This window comes from Rhinolophus sinicus, linkage group LG17 (genome assembly GCF_036562045.2).
Source record: "Rhinolophus sinicus isolate RSC01 linkage group LG17, ASM3656204v1, whole genome shotgun sequence".
Lineage (NCBI taxonomy): Eukaryota > Metazoa > Chordata > Mammalia > Chiroptera > Rhinolophidae > Rhinolophus > Rhinolophus sinicus.
This window is the reverse complement of record NC_133766.1, coordinates 17,364,862-17,384,581: the sequence shown is the minus strand read 5'-3', so window position 1 is coordinate 17,384,581 and position 19,720 is coordinate 17,364,862. Positions and strand designations below refer to the sequence as shown.

General features: G+C 44.1%; 1 long non-coding RNA gene across 1 annotated transcript in view; it reads right to left on the bottom strand.

Annotated features, from left to right (window-relative positions):
* Positions 1 to 494: 494 nt before the first annotated feature.
* LOC141569364 (uncharacterized) overlaps positions 495 to 19,720 on the bottom strand; it is a 32,319-nt gene continuing 13,093 nt past the window's right edge. The window contains exon 3 of the long non-coding RNA XR_012492910.1: positions 495 to 2,012. This is a non-coding gene — a long non-coding RNA (uncharacterized LOC141569364). The remainder of the gene's footprint in view (positions 2,013 to 19,720) is intronic.

Below are 19,720 nucleotides of genomic sequence, written 5' to 3'. Positions count from 1 at the left end.
GCCTTTTTCACCCTGGAAGAGGAAATCGTTTAACTTGACTAGGATTAAAACTTATTAACTCAAAATGGCTCATGGACATATACATAAAATGTAAAGCTATAAAACTCTTAGAAAACAAAACAGGACAAAATCTTTGGGACCTAGGGTTAGGCAAAGAGTCCTTTGACTTCACACCAAAGGTATGATCCATACAAAATTGATAAATTAAAAAACTTTTGTTCTATGGAAGACCTTGTGAAGAGGATGAAAAGACAAACGACAGTTGGGGAAAAATATTTGCAAGGCATCTATCTAACAAAGGGCTAGTATCTAGAATATATAAAGAACTGTTAACATTCATTAGGAAAAAAAATCCAGTTAAAAAGTGGGCAAGAAATATGAGTAGACATTTCTCTGAAGAAGACATACAGATGGCAAATAAGCACATGGAAAGGGGTTCAATATCATTAGCCATTAGAGAAATATAAACTAAAGCCACAATGAAATATCACTACACACTCGCTAAAATAAAACATAGTGACAACATCAAATGTTGGTGAGAATGTAGAAAAAGTGGATCACTCATCCATTGCCGGTGGGAATGTGAAATGATACAGCTGCACTGGAAAACAGTTTGGCAGGTTTTTATAAAACTAAACATACAATTACCACATGACCCAGCAATTGCACTCTTGGTCATGTATCCCCCAGAAATGAAGTCTCATGTTCACACAAAAACCTTTGCACATATGTTCACAGAAGCCTTCTTCATTACAGCCAAACAGATGGAAGCAGCACAGATGTCCTTCAATGGTTAAATGATTAAACAAACTGTGGTACAGTCATTCCATGGAACGAACTACTGAGGAACACAATTGGATGAATCTCCAGAGAATTATACTTAGTAAAAAAAGCCAATCCCTAAGGTTATGTACCGTATGATTCCGTTTATAAAACATCTTCGAGATGAAAAAAAGTTTAGAAATGGAGAACAGATTAATGGTTGGCGTGGGTTAGGAATGGGAGAAGGGAGGGAGAGGTGAGTGTGGTTATAAAAAGCCAACACAGGGATCCGTGTGGGGATAGAACTACTCTGCACGTCGACTGGTGTGGGGTATACATACTTAACGACAAAATTGTGCAGAACTAAGCACATGCACATACACAAATGAGTACAAGTAAAATTGGGGCCATCTGCATTGTATTGATGTCCATAGCCCAGTTGTGACATTGTACTATAGTTTTTTGTAAGATGTACCATTGAGAGAAATGGGATAAAAGAATACATGGGATCTCTGCTTTAATTTTTACAACTGCATGTGTATTTATAATTATCAAATAAAGATTTAATTTTGAAACAATATATTCCTGGTTGACATTCCAGATTTGGATTTGCCTTTCCTGCTTACAGAGCTTTGGCCAACACTTCCACGCAAAGGCTTACTGAGCATTCGATCTGCTGACGTGGGATCAAGCATAGCCTGGCCTTGGACCTTGGGCCTCACTGTTTCAGCAAAGGAGGTGTAGAATGGTCACATGACCTTGGTATCCCCCAGTTCTATCTCAAACCCAGAAGCTGCTGGCATGATAGAGTGGTGACGTGGCTGCTTAAAGATGCAGTTGAGACACCAACGTGGAGTTGATATCCTGCAAAGTGGGGGTGTTGTCCTCTAGGATGTGGTCTCATCCTAATCAACGACCTTCATACGGTACTGTGTCTCCAATAGGCAGAGTACACAGGCCCAAGAGCCAACAGGCGGACCCACTCACCATCACTCCATTGACCTCCTAGACAAATTTGTGCTTCCTGCCCACGCGCCTTTAGAGTCTGTGGGTCTAGAGGCCAGGGTTCCCAAAGAGAGAATGCTTCTACCAGGAGGAGGTGTAGTCAGAGTTCCAGTAAGCTCAAAGCCATGGCTGTTGCCTGGTCATTTCAGGATCCTCATGTCAAGAGACCAGCAGCCAGGGAAAGGATCACCACTCTGGCCAAGGTGACTGGCGCTGACCATCAGGATGTGATAGCCTGTGTTACCCTGTGGAGACAAGGAAGGATATCATGTCACCCACTGGGGCATCTCCTGAAACTTCCCCTCCCGATTATGAAGATAAAGATAAACGTGCAGCAGCCTTGATCTGAGAAGGGCATGATGCCCCACTGCTCAGGTCCTTTAGGGATGAGGGCCTGGGTCGCTCCAGCAGGCAGCCACTCGGAACAGCGGAGGTGCCAGCCAAGGATGCAGGGCTCCAGAATGGGTAGTTCAGGAGGGAGATGATAAGCATTGGTTGTGGCCTGAGACTAGCTGCAGTGGTGATGACAGAGGTTGGGGTGGCTAGTTCATTCCACTAACCTTTCATGAGTTTCCCAAGCAAGCAGACCAACCTGCAGAAGCTGTTCCCAGATGGAGCGGATTTGAATGGCGCAAGAGGTGATTTGTAGTGGATACTGCTATGATGTACCACCCACTGGGATATGCCGTGCAGGTCCCCTGTTTAGGACTAAGATACATTTTCCCTCAGTATCCAGGAGAGTTCCCTGCTGATGGGTAATGTCAGCTGAAGGAGCTTCCTTGGCTCACTTCTACGTCCTCCCCTCCCAGTTAGGGGCAGCCCACACCCCTAAACCAGTCAATGTGGGGCTACAAAGCCCTTGCTAGTGCTTCAGTTTGGGACATCTCTGGGAAGCATCTCAGAATTAACTTGTTCAAAACCTAACTCTTGGAGTCCTTCCTAAACCTGTCACCTTTTTCTTCTTTTCAGTAAATGCCAATTCCATCCTTCTACCTTTTTCTTCTTCTCAGTGAATGCCAATTCCATCCTTCTACCTTTTTCTTCTTTTCAGTGAATGCCAATTCCATCCTTCTACCTTTTTCTTCTTTTCAGTGAATGCCAATTCCATCCTTCTAGCTGTCCAGTCCAAAACCTGGGGGTTTTCCTTGACTCCTCTCTCTGGTTACCTGGACGTCTAATATACCAGCAAACCTTATTGGCTGTACCGTCCATATCCACGGTTTGACCACTTCTCAGCACCACCACTGCTAACCTTCTGGTCCAGTTCCATATAAACTCTCACCCAGAACTCACTGTTGCCTCCTGACTGGCCCACCTGCTTCTCTGCTGGCCTCCTCCTGTCTGTGCCATGCGAGCAACCGAGTGATCTGTTAAGAGCTAAGTCAGATCATGTCACTCCCCTAACAAATTCTTCTAGTAGTTTCTCATCGCTCTTGAACAACAAGCTAAAATCTTTACAACAGCCTGCAAAGACCTATGTGATCTGGCCCTGTGCCACCTGTATGACCTCCTCTCCCGCCACTCTGTCCCTCCGTGCCCTGCTCCAGCCTTTGGCCTCCAGGTGGTTCCTCAAGCACCCTGATGATGCTCCTGCCACGGGGTCTCTTCTTGCCTCTCCTCCTGCCTGGAATGCCATTCCCCCAGATGGCCACATGGCTCCACCCCTCACTTCCTTTGGGGCTCTGCTCCAATGTCACCTGACAGATGTGTTTCCTGACCATCTTATATATAATAGAAAACTCCATTCCCACCTTATCACCTGCTCTCCCTACCCATCTTGCTTACCATGTTTCCCCGAAAATAGGACCTACCTGGACCCACAGCTCTAATGTATCTTTTGGAGCAAAAATTAATATGACCGTCTTATTTTACCATAATGTAAGACTGGGAATATAATATAATGTAATGTAATATAATATAATATAATATAATATAATATAATATAATATAATATAATATAATATAATATAATATAATATAATGTAATGTAATATAATATAATATAATATAATATAATATAATATAAAATATAATATCAGACCAGGTCTTATATTAATTTTTAGCTCCAAAAGATGCATTAGAGCTGATGGTCCGGCTAGGTCTTATTTTCGGGGAAACACGGTAGCACTTGTCACCTGACATAGTTTTTTGGTTGCTTGTCTATTTCCCTCCACGAGGAGGTAAGCTACAGGGACTTTGGGACTTTGTCTTTTTTGTTCTTTGCACTCTTATCTTCAGTTCCTATTACAGGGCTTGATGTGTAGTAGATACTCAAAAAAAAATGTTTGTTGGATGAACCAATAAAGTTTCAGGGACTTCATAATTTATGCTTTCACACTACCCACCTCCACTCCAAAATGGCTATATCCTGAAATGCAAATACACTGCGACCACCACAGGAACACCCAAAGTCATGTGTAACACGCACCCTCACTGACCCAGTACAACCTGAGGGGGACAAAGGCCTCTTCAGTTGTGAGTTCACTGTCTTGAACCATCTTGACTGCAGTGGGATTCAAAGCTTCAGGAAGAAGGAAGAGCCCCGAGCTGCTAGAATGGCTCCTGGCTGCCTCCAGAGCCACCAGATCCATTAGGCACAACACCAGGCCCCACGGTACTTTTAGGGACCCACAAAAATATTTTAATTTCATTAAAATCAGAAGAAAAATCATCATCATCATAATAATAAATACACGATAATAAATCCATCTTGGATTATATTCATCTTTATACTAATGCAGTCATAAGATGGAATTTTTAATATTTTTTCCAGGAAGGCAAAAGGGACCCGTGAAAGTCATAATGGGGTCCTGCCTAGCACGGCTCCCCTGGAAGGGTCTCCCAGCTGGGCTCAGGGAGACGGAGAGGAACCAACGTCCAGCATGCTTTCTCATTTGTCACCCTAGCCCAGCCTTTTAGTCCCATGCTGCAAAGGGAAACCGAAGCCCTGAAAAGTTAAATGATTTTGCCAGGGCCATTGAGATAGTAAGTGGCTACGCCAAGATTTGAGCCTAGGATATCGGAGCCCAAGCCACAGGTTAGCTTACTGCACTGCAGCTGCCAAGTGGTGCCTGCACAGATAAGCAGTTAGACGCTTTTCTCAGATCTGCCCCTGCCTGCCAAAGGCTGCCCCACACTGAGTCCTGCCCCCCTGAGTCACCCCAGCCCCACCCTGCCTTTCAAGAGCCCAAATTCCTGTCTTCTATCTCATTCCCGATGCCAGGCCCCTGCCGCACCCCTAGCTCTTGGTCTCAATCAGGAAACTTGCAGAAATAGGGTCAAGTGGTAATACCCCACCCTATGACTAGGCAGGTCTGTCTCCCTCTCCTGTCTGTCAGTCCTTCCAGAGAACAGTAACTTGGTCCTGAGGAAGAAAAGAGCAGTCTGGGAGGAACTCGTCCTTATTTTCACCACAGGCGGGGTGCTAAGGCCTCCCTCCTGTGCCCACGATAAGGTCTGCAGCGACCATGAGGGCGACCATGACCTAGACTCCTAATTTTTCCCAGCGCGAGCTCAGGGGTAAGTACATTCTTTCCTGAGGCCCAAGCAAAGAATCTCTATCAGTGTCCCCTTCACCTCCTGCCTCTAGTTGGTAAGCCCTCAAATAGGAGAAGCTGAGTGGTTTTCAGTATCCAGGAGGAGAACTACAAAATATAGCATGGACTTCGGAACCCAAGGGCCTGGTTGAATTCCAGCTCTGCGGATAAATAACTTCTCCAAATGTAAATAAAATTGCTAAACACAAAAAGAGACAGAGAACAAACGGTTCCTAAAGTGGTTAGCACAGAATCTGGAATAGAGTTGTGCCAGTAAACGTTAGTGACGCTTTATGCCAAGCATGCCTTCCGCTCTAACTTGCCTGGGTTTGTGGTTGTCGTATTTCTGGTTTTCTCACTGATTCATTACACATTTGTCGAACACTTATAGTCTTTGGCCACTATGTAAGCACTGGAGACACAATGTAGAACAGAAGAGATCTTTGCCGCTTGAGAATCCTGTACTCTAGCGGGAATTGCAGAGAAGTGAACAGTTGACTACAGTATAATGTGGTAATTGTCCAGCTCTGGGGTTGCCATCAGGGAACCAAAAAAATCAGATGGTAGGTCCCAGCAGCCAGAATGACCCTTTTAAAATGTTAAAAGGATGGTCATCTCTGATAGCTTAAAGATGGGCACACATTCTTTGACACTTTTCCCACTGACAGGTGAGATCTATGTCCCTTCCCTTGGAATAACAGTTGGCCCTGTGACTGCTTTTACCAACAGAATATGGTAAAAGTGGCACACTGCCGGTTTCTGGAACCAGGCTGCACAGCTTCTACTTCACTCTACGGGCAGTCAGCTGTCCTGTCAGAAGTTCAACTATCCATTCAACTCTCCTGAGACTGCCATGTTGTGTGCAAGCCCAAGCTAGTCACATGGAGATACGCTCCAGTCACCGCAGCTCAGGAACCAGATATGTGAGTGAAAAACCAGGTATGTGAGTGACTCCAGCCCCAGCTAACTGCTGCATTGGAGTATGAAGGATTCCCAACAAGGCCTATCAACCTCCCCACCCCCACACTATGAGAAATAATAATAAATTCTTGTTTGAAGCCACTTGAAAAAAGGTCCGATGGTAGAGGAGCAATTAGCCTTCAAAGATTAGATAGTTCATAGGTAAACAACAAGAAACCAAATCGTGTTAGTAGACAAGGTGGACCAGGATAGATAATAATTTGGCCATTTTATATAGTAGAAGGTGTTAGCCTAGCTGTTCCTGGCTATTCCATCTAAGAGAGAAGCCCCTGTTAGGGTCCCGGGGATTTAGCCGCACGAGTTTTCTAAAATAATAATAGATTATTTTTATCAGGGCTGGCTGTATAGTAAGTGGAGTAGGTTGCCACCTACTTGTGTGTTCTGAGGGAAATGAGAGGGTGCCTCAGCCACATACCAAAATGCTTCCTTACGTCACTGTTCCTGGAAGTCCATTATTAGAAGCAGTCCTCAGAGATGCTTTCAGCCCTCAGAGTCTTCTTTTAAAGGCATATAGTCCAGAGAGAGATGAGCATTGGCTCTGGCTGTTTCTGTGCTCAGGTTGCTCTTTTCCACATATTCAAATCCTACCTGTCGTTCAGGCCCAGAGCACTTCCTCAATGGAGTGTGTGTGTGTGTGTGTGTGTGTGTGTGTGTGTGCCAATTTTAAATAGTTTTATTTAAGACATCACATTTTCCACTTTACTATACAGTACTTACAAAGCACACTGTTATTTCCTTGTGCACATATTCCGTAGTCAAATATCAATAATTCCCAGCTGTATACTATATAGCAGCTCAACTTTAAAACTGCCACGGAATTTGCTACAAATTTGGGTTCTTCCATATTTTGTGAAACAATGCTAAATTTATGCTTGTTTGGTTTACTCAACCTCTTCGATGGTGGGCTAGAAAAGGCACCACTAGAGAGAGGGTCTCCCCTCCCAGGGAAGCCCCCAGGCGTTCCTCTGGTCATGCCTCCTGCATTGTGGTACACCTTAGTAATGAAGGGGTTGTAGACTTTTTCCAGCTCTTTCTGCTGATGTTCAAATTCTTCCTTCTCTGCAGTCTGATTCTTATCAAGCCAGTTGATGATTTCATTGCTCTTGTCAAGCAAGAATCTTCTGTTTGTCCTCACCATTGATCTGGCCTTGGAGTTTTTCATCTTCAACAGTTGCTTTCATGTTGAGTGTACAGGATTGAAGTGAACTCTTGGAAGATACCTTGTCTCTCTGCTTCTCATCTTCAGCTTTGTACTTCGCAGCTTCCTGGGCCACGTGTTCCATGTCTTCCCTGTCATTGGGGATGGTAATCTCATTCTCTTTTCCTGCACTCTTATCCACAGCAGAGACCTCGAGGATGCCATTGGCATCAATAACACAAGTGCCTTCATCTGAGGAACACCAGGAGATGCAGGAGGTGTGCCTGTGAGTTCAAACCTGCCAAGCAAGTTGTTACCCTTGGTCATGGCCCGCTCACCTTCATAAACCTGAACAAGCGACCAGGTTGGTGGTCGGTGTAGGCAGTGAAGGTCTGTGACTGCTGGGTAGGGATGGCCATATTGTGCTTGATGAGGACAGTCATGACTCCCCCAGCAGTTTCAATGCTGAGGGAAAGAGGGGGGACATCCAACAGCAGCAAATCTTGAACATTTTCAGATTTGTCTCCAGAAAGGATGGCTGTCTGGAGGGCTGCACCATAAGCAACAGCCTCGTCAGGGTTGATGCTCTCATTCAACTCTTTTCCATTGAAGAAGTCCTGTAGGAGTTCCTGAATCTTGGGGATACAGGTAGAACCACCCAACAGGACGATGTCATGGATCTGGGACTTGCTGAGCTTCACATCCCAAAGGGCTTTCTCTACAGGATCCAGGGTGCCACAGAAAAGGTCAGCATTCAATTCTTTAAATCGGCACGAATGATAGAGGTACAGAAGTCAATTCCTTCACAGAGTACATTGATCTCAGTACTGGTTGGGTGCTGGAAGAGAGAGTACGCTTAGACGTTCACAAGCAGTTCGGAGGCGACGGTCAACCCTCTTGTTCTCACTGATGTCCTTATATTTGTGCTTGAACTCTGCAATAAAATGGCTGACCATTTGGTTGTCAAAGTCTTCTCCACCTAAGTGCGTGTCCCCAGCTGCAGATGTGATCTCCAAGATTCCATTTTCAATTGTGAGAATTGACACATCAAAAATGCTACCTCCCAAGTCAAACATCAGCACATTTCTTTCAGGTCCAAACTTTTCGTCTAAGCCATGAGCAATGGCAGCAGCAGTTGGCTCACTGATGAATCTAAGCACATTGAGACCAGCAATAGTTCCAGCACCTTTGGTAGCCTGACGCTGAGAGTCATTGAAGGAAGTAGGTATTGTGACAACAGCATTGGTCACAGTCTTCCCCAGGTGGGCTTCTGCGATTTCCTTCATCTTTGTCAAAACCACAGATGACACTTCTTCTGGGAAGAACAGCTTGTCTCTCCATTACATTCTACTCGGACCTTGGGCGCACCAGCATCATTCACCACCATGATGGGCCAATGCTTCATATAAAATTAAACAACAGCATCATCAAATCTGCCTCCAATCAGGTGTTTGGCATCAAAAACCGTGTCGGTTGGGTTCATTGCAACTTGATTCTTTGCAGCATCACCAATCAATCGTTTGGTATTAGTAAAGGCGATATGACTTGGGGTGTTTCAGTTTCCCCATCTTGGGAATTATTTCCACTTCTCCATGCTGGAAGACACCCACACAAAAGTAGGTGGTGCTGAGATCAATGCCAACTGCAGATCCCTTAGACATGGTTGCTTCAGTGTAAAGTTGCAAAGAAGAGAGATCCCAACAGCTGTCCCCATGTCCAATCCTTTGTTCCAGCTTGGCCTGCCCTCGTCTTTGGGCTTTGCAATGCTGGTACAAGCCTTTGATCCAGCAGGTATGGCTTTGTATGGCTCCTTCGTTGGATTCTGTGTGTGTCTGTGTGTGGCTGTGTGTGTGTGTGTGTTTCCTATTAATGTGTCTATCAATTATTGTTGCATTACAAACGACCCCAAAACTGACTGATTTAAAATGATTATTTATTCACAACTCTACAATATGGGTTGGGATCAGTTCGGTGATTCTTTTGCTGGTTGGCTTAGTCTCTCATGGAGCTGTAGTCATCTGTAGGCTCAGCTGCGATGGGAGGATCCAAGAGGGCTTCATTCATATGTCTGAGGGCTTCATTCATACCTCAGCTGAGGGTGGAACAGCTGGCCCCTCTCTCCAGGGGCCTCCTCTTTAGCAGGTTATGCTGGGCTTTCTTACAGCATGGCAGCTGAGTTCCAAAAGAGAGCAGTTCAAGAAGGAGAGCCCCAATGTGCAAACACTTACCTGCTTGCTTTATGTTTGTGAGTGTCTTGTTGGCTAAGGAAGTCACACAGCCAACCCCAGAGTCAATGGGGGAAAGGACTTCAAAAGGGTTTGACTAGTGAGAGGTATGGTTGTTGGCCTCTTTTGGGGGGTGGGGAGTGGTCTCCAATGTCTACCACAGTTTATAAACACGTAGATAATTGATTGCATCTTTTATTTTATTTTTAAAATTTTCACACTTACCAGCATAGCCTAGACTATATTGGTAGGTGCTCAATAAATATTTGTTGACTGATGAATGGTGATGGTAGTTACCAGCCAGCAAAGTTCTGCAGGGTGGCCTTGCAAGCAAGAGCTAAGGTTGCTCCGTGAGGAAAGCAGAGGCCTGAAAGGAATGGTGATTGAACACCAAATATAAATGGGTGGACTTTAGAGAATTGAACTAATTCCGCGCGTTGGTTTCAAGACCTGAAAAACGAAGTATGCTCAGCTCAGCACTGCATTAGGCCGCATGGAGCTCTCCTTGAGGAAACAGGGCCTTTGAGGGCATGGAAGAAACAAGAAATAAAAAGTGGAAAACTTACGTATTACAAAGCCTAATAATGTCCTTAACACAGTACATAGCACATAATAGACACTCAAGAAACGTTCTGGAAAGAAAAAACAAGATGTGGTCAGGAAGTGAAAGGTGAGTCTGGGGTTCAGCGAACGACAACCCACGGGCCAAATCAGGCCCTCCATCTGTTTTTGTAAATAAAGTTTTACTGAAACACAGTCATGCCTGTTTGCTTACATATTATCCATGGCTGTTTTTGTACCATAATGTCAGAATTAAGTAATTGCAAAAAAGACCTTCAAGCCTAAAATATGTACTTCTTGGCCCTTTACAGAAAAAGCTGGCCACTCTCCAGGTGAGTCTAATGACTCAGTAAAATTAGTACACCCTTTTTGGTTGGAGGAGAGGTAGGTGAGTGCTAGATTAGAAGGAAGATGAAATATTTTATGCCTAAAATTGTAATAGTTCTGGTCCCAGGTTAAAAAGCAAAGTTTTGGGACCTGCCCCCCTACCCCCCGCCCAAGCAAAGAAGGATTTTTGTTGCTATGCAATCATATCAGGCCCTGGGCCCCTGTTTAGACCAGTGGTCCAGGTAGTTCCTCCTGGCTTTCTCCCCTTCTCATTAACTACCCCGTCTGGGCATCTTCCTCCACATTTGTGTCCTGAGGTGGGTCAAGGTATCCAGATATTGAAGTTGGACATCAGGGAACCACTGACAGGGTGATGCAGTTCCTATGTGGATGTATGTATCTGGGTCCATAGGAAGAAAGGGAACATCCAACTGTAGAGAGAAAGGGCTTGGAACCTTAAATCTTATTTCTTCAGCTAATATAGGTTTCCAAAGGTCATCTTGGTCATTCCCCTGTGTCCACACTGGGTTGATTTTAAATCAGCTCTTAGATCTAATACATAAACACACCACACACATACCACACACATACCACACACACACACACACACCACACACACATACCACACACACCACACATACATACCACACACCACACACACACACACACACACACACACACACACGCATACACACTTCACTATACCCCACACCCACATGCTTAATAGCAAAGCCTCTGTCCAGGGCCAACTCATCTACAGGCACAATAGGCACAGTGCTGAGGGTCCATGATATTTTGTGGGCCAACAAAAATATTTTAATTTTAACTTCTTCTAAAACCAGAAGGAAAAAAAATGCAATCATAATGGATATATAATAATACATCCAGCCTGGATTATACTCGCATTTATACGAATTATAGAAAACATAATTTTTAATATATCTTAATGAAGGAAGGACCCCACAAAGGCAAAAGTGCCACGGGCCAGCTAAAGCCATAATGCAGCCATGTCTTCCTTAAGTGACATGTTTCAGGGTCCACAAACTTCATGGAGTGTGGATTTTTCCCAAAAACTGAGCAGAATTCCTGCTGTGACCATGTCCTTCCTTGGTCCAGTTTTTGGGAAAACTGAACATAACCTTTGACCTTTGAGTTAGGATTATAAAGCAGAAAAGCTCTCTGGGAAGGAAATGGAGGCCTGCAGCTAGGAAAGAAGAGTGCTGGTGTTAATTCAACTGGCCACAGGGCCTGGCAAGACCAAACTGCATAGCAATGCCCCTGCCACCAACGTGTCTGCTTTGAGAAGAGCAGAACCCAGCTCAGACCCTCCATGAATAAATATTGCTTCAGGCCCAAGACTGTTGACTTAGGAAGCTGTGGTTCCTTCACCTTTTCCTGGCAGTGCAGATTGCTCTGGGAGAGCCACACTCCAGCTAAGAGCTCTCCAAGGAGTGAGCAGCCTGGAATTTGCTTTCAAGCTTTGGTCATTGCCCGTCTGCATGCTCCACCTCTAGGAGCCAAGGATTCCATTTGTTGATTAACCAGCTGCTTTAATTCTCCTCCAGAATGCTCTCCCTACTTCCCTTTGTTTCTCCCTCACAGTGTTTCTTCTTGGAAGGGTGGGAAGAGTGACATTTGCTTTCCTTAAAGTCAGGGAAACTGGTGCTACTTAAAATGCAACTTAAAAAAAATTTACCTGGATGGTTTTGTTATGGATTGAATTGTGTCGCCCCCCCCCCCACTCCACCCCAAAAGATACATTGAAGTCCCAAGCCTCAGTACCTCAAAACATAACCTTATTTGGGAATAGGGTCTAGAGATGATACCATGTTAAGATGGGGTCATACTGAAGAAGGGTGTGCCCCTAATCCAACATGACTGGTTTCCTTATAAAAAGAAAGTCATGTAAAGAGACAGAGACACAGACTGAAGACAGCCATGGGAAGGCAGAAGCAGAGATAGGAGTTACGCTGTCAGAAGCCGAGGAATACCTGGGACCACCAGAAACTGGAAAAGGCAAGGAAGGATTATCTGCTAGAGATTTCAGAGGGCGCATGACCCTGCCGACACCTTGATTTTAGACTTCCAGCTTCCAGAACTGTGAGAGGGTCAATTTCTGTTGTTTGAAGCCACCGATTTGTGGTAATTTGTCCCCGGTAGCCCTAGGAAACTAATATAGTCCTCCAAGCAAATGATCCACACAGCTGGAGACTAACGAATCAAGCGACTGACATACAATCATCACACCAAGCCCTGGTTTGTGTAAAAATTTTACTTTTCAAAGTTCTTCTCTATTATCTCATTTTAGACTCAAGATTACCTTGTGACACAGGGCCGATTGTATCGTTCCCTCATTTTACGGATGCAAAATCTGCAGCTCAGAATGTAAAATCGTTTACCCCAAGTCAGACATAAATGTCTCTGTGACTGAGAAGACAATAAGTAATAGAAATTCAAACTCAGCTCTGCCCCTGACTAGGTAGGTGTACAGGGCCATTGTGAGTCACCTAACCCCAGGGTATCCAAACATCGGAATTTCAATTAGTCTTTACTTTCTTTTTAAGCGTATTAAAAATCACCTGCCATCTACTATCAACATCATTTCATGAGAAAAAGCACTTTAACATTAAAAACAAGGAAAGACCATAATACCAGAATAAAGGGCATTCATTTTAAGTTAAATCCATTTCGTTTCTTTTTTTAAAAACTCACTACTTTGTCCTTATTTTCTTCATTTTTGCAGAAGGCTGACATATCAAGATTGGCATTTGGGAACCACTTCTGAAATCACAGGGTCTCATTTACCTTATCAGAGGGTGTTGGATTTCCCCTTGATTCCTTCTACCTCTTAGCATTTTATGATTCTCTGACTCAAGCCTAGATTCTCTTTCTACTAACACGGCTGGAAATGGGAAGCCCTGGGTCTGGGCAGTGACGGCACGAATGCCCTCGTCAGAGGAGCTGGCTGAATGAATGTCCCGCTTCTGTCCTGAGACCATACTCTACCCTGCTGTTCTCTGACAGAGAGTGACCAAGAGTTGTTTTGGTGGCATCAGATAAGCAGTGGGAAGAACTGATTTCCTCTTAGAATCCTTTGTATTTAAGGCAAAACAGCTTGGTATTTGATGTGCAAACTGCAGCCTGCTTTCTCCCTCACGGAACCAACCATCAGGCTGGTTCTGGCTGGCTTAGCTTTTCCCCTGAGCTGGAGAGCTCCTTGGCCCATCAGGCCATCAGTATTCCCCTGCTGCTCTAGGTCACAGTTTGGAAAAGCAGCCTGGAGAATCCATTGTGCCCACCACAGGCGGCCACTGGGCTAAGCCTGAAGCTTCAATGTGCCCCACAGCTAAAGTCAATGATTCTATTATCAGTGATAATAATAATCCCATACACATTGTTTTTAAAGAAGTTTTTAATCCAATGTCTTTTTAGCATAACATCAGTGCTCAGGGAAATCTTCATGAAAGAGGTAGGACTAAGAGGTTCAGATTGAGTCACCACCCCAAGATGTGCTCTGTGGAATGCAGATTTTGAGCTAAAGGCAACTGAGACTCTGTGGGCTCAAGAGAAACTTCTGCACTGCCCCGCCTCCCCCCAAGGACAGCCTAGAAAAATTTGAATTAGTGGCCTTGCTCATGATCAGGGATTATCAGAGAGAACCTTTTTGACCTATCAATGGCAGGGCAGACTACTAATTACTGAACATCTGCTCTTCTTATTGGCCTGCAATGACCTTTTCCCCCTCTGAAGCCCCAAGGCGCATTACCTCATCCTTAGCTCAGAATGCCACATATACCTCATTTTAAGTTTCTGTCCCTGAACCTCTCATGTAGGTGGGGTCTCTGACTCTTTTGTGTATCTGGGCTTCCCATATGTACATATGTAATAGAGTTTGGTTATTTTCTCTTGTTAATCTGTCTCACCTATTTAATTATTGGACCAGCTGAAAGAAACTTGAAGGGCAGAGGAATGTTCCTATCTCCCCCACACCTGAAAAGATGGGGAATAGGGGTGGGAAGGATGGGAGTGGAGTGTGACCAGAGAACAGTCTGGAGGGTGAAAGGAGCAGGGGCATCTAGAGCTGAGAAGAGCCCTACCTGGAGGGGGTGCTGAATTCCCATAAGGAGAAGGTATGTGGAGATTTCACAAGCTTATGAGGCAGACTTGGCTAAACCCTAGCTCAGTCACTTACTGGTGTTATTAGTCCCCCACCTGTTGCTCCCTCACTGTGAGAGAGAAAGCTCTCCGAGGCCAGGAAAGTTAAGTAAGTGGTCATGAGGGGCGGGGAAAGGGCAGGAACAGAATGAATCTGACAGGGATTTTTTTTACTAAAAAGTTGTTCAGGCAAACAAACTACCTCCACCCTTTCAATCTTTTGAACTGGTTATTTTGGTCCTTCCTTTTTCCTGACAGAATTTCCACGGTGACAAAAATCCATGGAAATCAATAGGCCTTCAGACAAACTTGACCCCTCTAGGGCCATTTGACCAAACCGCCAAGACAAGGAACAGTCCTTCCCCCTCGCTCTCAGGCGGGGTCCATGAGGACCGAGGAAGTGACCTTTCTGCAGGAAGTGGGTGGGCAAACGACCTAAAATTCAACCTTCCCTTCTTGGAAGGAACTTATCATCCAAAGGAGGAAAGCTTTAAAATGTGCTCCTTTTTCAGTGCAGAAGTGGGAGGAACATATTCCTGTCCTGCAGTAGGTTTTAGAATATGGAGGAAAAATATTTTCTACAAATGGGTACCTGTTCCTTCCAATCTGAGTAGGGAGTTTGCAGCTTTAAAGAGACCCTTCTCTGGAAAATTGAGCCTCTACTTTTATAATTTTCCCAGTCGGAAACCTAGAGGGATGTTTATCCTATGTGATATGGCTGTGTTTATTTATTTACTATATTTTGTTTGCCCATCACCTCCTGTTACAACTGTTGAGATTCAGACTCAGTAAGTAGTGTGTGAGGACACGAGGCCTGGACGACAGGAAGGAGGTTGCTGAGGGAGCTGTTCTTCTGGTTCCTAGATTGGGAGCAAACTCCTAATTAAAATGTGTTTGGCTTTCCATGACTTTATTTGAATTTGCATTTTTATTATGAAAGTAATATATGTACCTGGTCCCCCCTTTTTTAATTATAAAACTAATTTAAGTATTTAATGTAGAGCATAAAAGGAATGTAAGTGCCTAGTGTGGAGTTGTTCTCTTCCCCCGACATGATTAATCAGCTCCTTATATAGTCTTATAAAAAGGCATTTATGCACATGTAACTATGAGAGTGTATTTTTTCTTAAAACACACACACACCTACACACACACACACACAGAAATGAAATTATCCGAGGCATATTGTTATACATCTTGCTCTTTTCACCTAAAAATCTTCCTTGGAGACTATTCTTTATCAGAAGTATGGTCATATGTCCCCATTTTCCTGGGACAGTTCTGATTTATAGTTTCTGTCCTGTATAATTATCAATAGAATCCCTTTCCACTCTCAAAAATATCCTGATTTGGATAAAACTCCTGGTCACTCTACTTATCAGGACAAATGGATCTGTCTCTTTGCTTTTAATAAGTTTCATGGAATGACACACCATAAACACCTCAAATATAACTTATCACCTACCTCTGGGCAATTAAGTTGGCTCTAATTTTTAACTGTTAGAAACCGTTGAGCAGAGTGCCTCCCTGTACATTCATTTTGAACTCCTGTGAAGGCACGTGTGCAGGACAAATTCCTAGCAGTGAAACTTGCTGGGTCAAAGTGTTTCTGCTTATTACATTTATTTTTCTGTGAAAATAACTTTTTATTTACTTTTTAATTGAGGGATAATACTCCATTGTGTGAATATACCACAATTTATTTATCCACCTTTTACATTTTGAAAACTCTATCCAAATTTCTCTCAACAAAGGAGTAGCCCTTTACTTGCCTCCTTCACTTTCACAGCTCAGACCTTCCCACACCGCTTCCCTGGACTTTTGATGGACAAGCCCCTGTCCCTCTCACATGGTTATAGCATATTCTTGTCTGGCTCCTTCTCTCTCCAGGAGATGCCCAGCCCTCTTCCTCCAGGAAACACTGCCTGCCTCCCCCTCACCATGCCCACTAAGACCGGGATGGGGCCCCTTCCATGCACTCCCCCAACATTTACTATTCCTGTCGCTGCAATTATCACATTGAACTGTAATCTCCTCTTTAATTCCCATCTTCCGGTTGCACTCTGGATTTGTTTTCTATGGCTGCTATAACAAATTACCACAAACTTAGTGGTTTAAAACAACACAAATTTATTATCTTCCAGTTCTGGAAGTCAGAAGTCTGAAACGGATTTCAACTGGGGTAAAATCAAGGTGTCGGCAGGGGTATGTTCCCTTTAGAGGCTCCAAGGAGAAGCTTGCCTTTTCCAGCGGAGACTACCGGCATTCCTTGGCTTGTGGCCTCTTCTGTCTTCAAAGCCAGCAATGACCAGTAGTCTTTCTTACATCACATCACTCTGACCCAGACTCTCCCACCTCGCTCTTCCACATTTAAGAATCTTATGATCACACTGAGCTCACCTGGGTCACCCAGGCTACTCTCCCTATTTTAAAATCAGTTAATTAGCAACGTTAACTCCATCTGCAACCTTAATTCCTTTGTCATGTAGCATAGTATAGTCATAGCATCCAAGGATTGGGGCACAGACATCTTTGGGGGCCATTATCCTACTCGCCACAAACTCCAAGCTCTGTGAAGACAGAAAATATACCATGTTCGCAGTACCTACAACATGGTAAGTCCTCAGTAACTGTTTATCAATTCACTGCTTCCTGCCCTGTGCAATTCTTGCAGGTCAGGTAAAGCAGAGGCTCTTTTGCTCTATTGCCAAGTACAGCACCAGGCATATAGGAGACATTCAGTAAATTCTTGTTAAATGAATGATTCTTTTGAAGCAAATTTAATTTTTATGCTCCTGTACTCTGCACACATTTCTCTATGTTAGCTCTATGTTAGTACGAAGCCCTTAGTAGAATAAGTATATTTCACTCATTCCAAACAGGACTTGAAATAGAATAGTTAGGTGTTTCTGAGCTTGCTTTCCTACCAAACTGTGAGCTCCTGAGAGACAGGAACTATATCCTACCAACATTTCAGCTTAGCACACAGTAGGTGTTCAGTAACTGTGAGTGTGAATGAGTGAAGGTTAACTTGGCAGTGTTGTAATCAAAGGACTAGTGAGGGGGCATGAGGGCCCAATTTTTCTTCCCAGTTTAGTATAGTGCCTGGCACATTAAAGGTGAACATTAGCTGAATAAGTTAGTGAATCCTACATTTACCCTCGTTCTAGTTCTAACAGAGAATCCTATCCACTCTGGGTAGTTCTAGAGCCAGTCGACGTATTGTCTTATATTCTGGGGACCCACCCAATCCAAGGAATTTCACACTGTGCCTACAGAATACCCCGGTCTCCAAAGAAACTACATTTGAGGTCCAAATAGTTATACCACAATCATAAACACAACCACAAAGGAATGGAAACAAACCACCAAAACACCGTGAGTGGGAGGCCTCACTCCTCTCAAGCAGTCGGGAGCATTTCTAAACAAACACAAAGGGGATTACACCTGCTCCGGATCCTGCCAAAAGAATAGAAAGCAAACCCAGGAAAGTCAGACTGGCACCAAGTGAGAAGTCAGTGGGGCCAAACAGGAAGTTTCCTGGAGGAGAGAATTAGAGGTGGTAGGAGGCTGACCTAATTCCACTGTCTTCGAGGGAGAGGATTGCCTGGTCCAGTGAGTCATACATCGTATGATTTTAATCAGAGAGAATAAGAATAACAACTGACTTTTATTGAGTGATTACTGAGTCCCAGGCTCTATGCTAAGCACTCTTTAACATACGCTCACTTACTCCCCACAGCGGCCCTGAGAATTTCTAAGACTGGGCAGGGAAGTAATCAAGCCCTCCCAAACACACACCAGGGTCATCTGGGGAAATTTTCAAAAGACAGCTTTTTCTGGGTCCCCCTCAGACTCACTGAATCAGAATTTCTAAGAGTAGGGCCCCAAAAATCTATATTTTTAAAATCTATATTTTAAAAATCTCTGTTTTTAAAAAATGCTACCCTGAACTTGCACTCACTTTTGAGTATGTATTAAATACACATGGGCCCTTAAAGAAAGTGCAAATGCTAAAATAAACCAGGACCCTGTATTGGCTTGTTCCCAAACTGCTTTCATTCAATTCCAGCTCTTCCTGGTCCCAAATTCATGACTCTGAAACCCCAGCACTTTGGGGACTGTGGAGTTGGTGTTTCTCTGGATTATACTCAGTCGTTGAATTTGAGTCAGTCCCCAAATCCTCAGATGAACTTGACTGCTTTGACATTTTGTGCTACCTCAGGTGGTTTTGTCCTCCCACCTGGCCTTTTTCCTTTTTTCGCATCCAGCCAAAGCAGTGCCATCTATTAGTGAGGATGGGGGAGGAGACACTTTGGACTGAGGGTACCAGCAATCAAACCATTATTCAGTAAGACAACGGTACTACAAAACCTGGCCTAATCAAAGTCTCGATATCTACTTCCTGTTAGGAGAGGAATGAATCCACCAGCCATCCTGAGCTCACGGACCAGAGGATGCAAGTGAGGAGATTGAGAGGGCTGAGCGTGAAAGTAGAGTTAGGACCTCAACAAGGTTCCCAGGTTCTGAATCCCATTCATGAACCTTCCTTTCCTGTATCAGTAACCATATCCACCAACCCCTGTCTCTGGTCTTTACCACAGACAAACACCTCTGTTCATTCTTGGCAGCTATCCACCACCCACAGACAAAAATAGACCAGCTGGCCTCTGCAAGCACTTTCCTTTCACTATTGGGAAACAAACGCCCATTTGGTTTACTTTCCCTTCAAAAGTCCAGGAAGCTTCTTGACAGAAGATATTGGGAAGGTTTAGTGAAGACCAAAGGTTTAAGTTCTGAAACCTAAACCATTTGACAGACCTTGTAAAGGTGATGAAAGCCAAGAAACTTATGGTCAAGTTGAAATTCTCACACTTCGTGTCTCATTCACTAACTATGGTAAGACATTCATCAGGGTGGCTTATATGCAGATAAAATTCAACTTCAGTGAGGCAGGTCTGTGCTCCACAGAAGAAAGAACTTTCTCACAGAGACTTCGTCAGATGAGGCGGCCCTGGGAAGTATGAAAT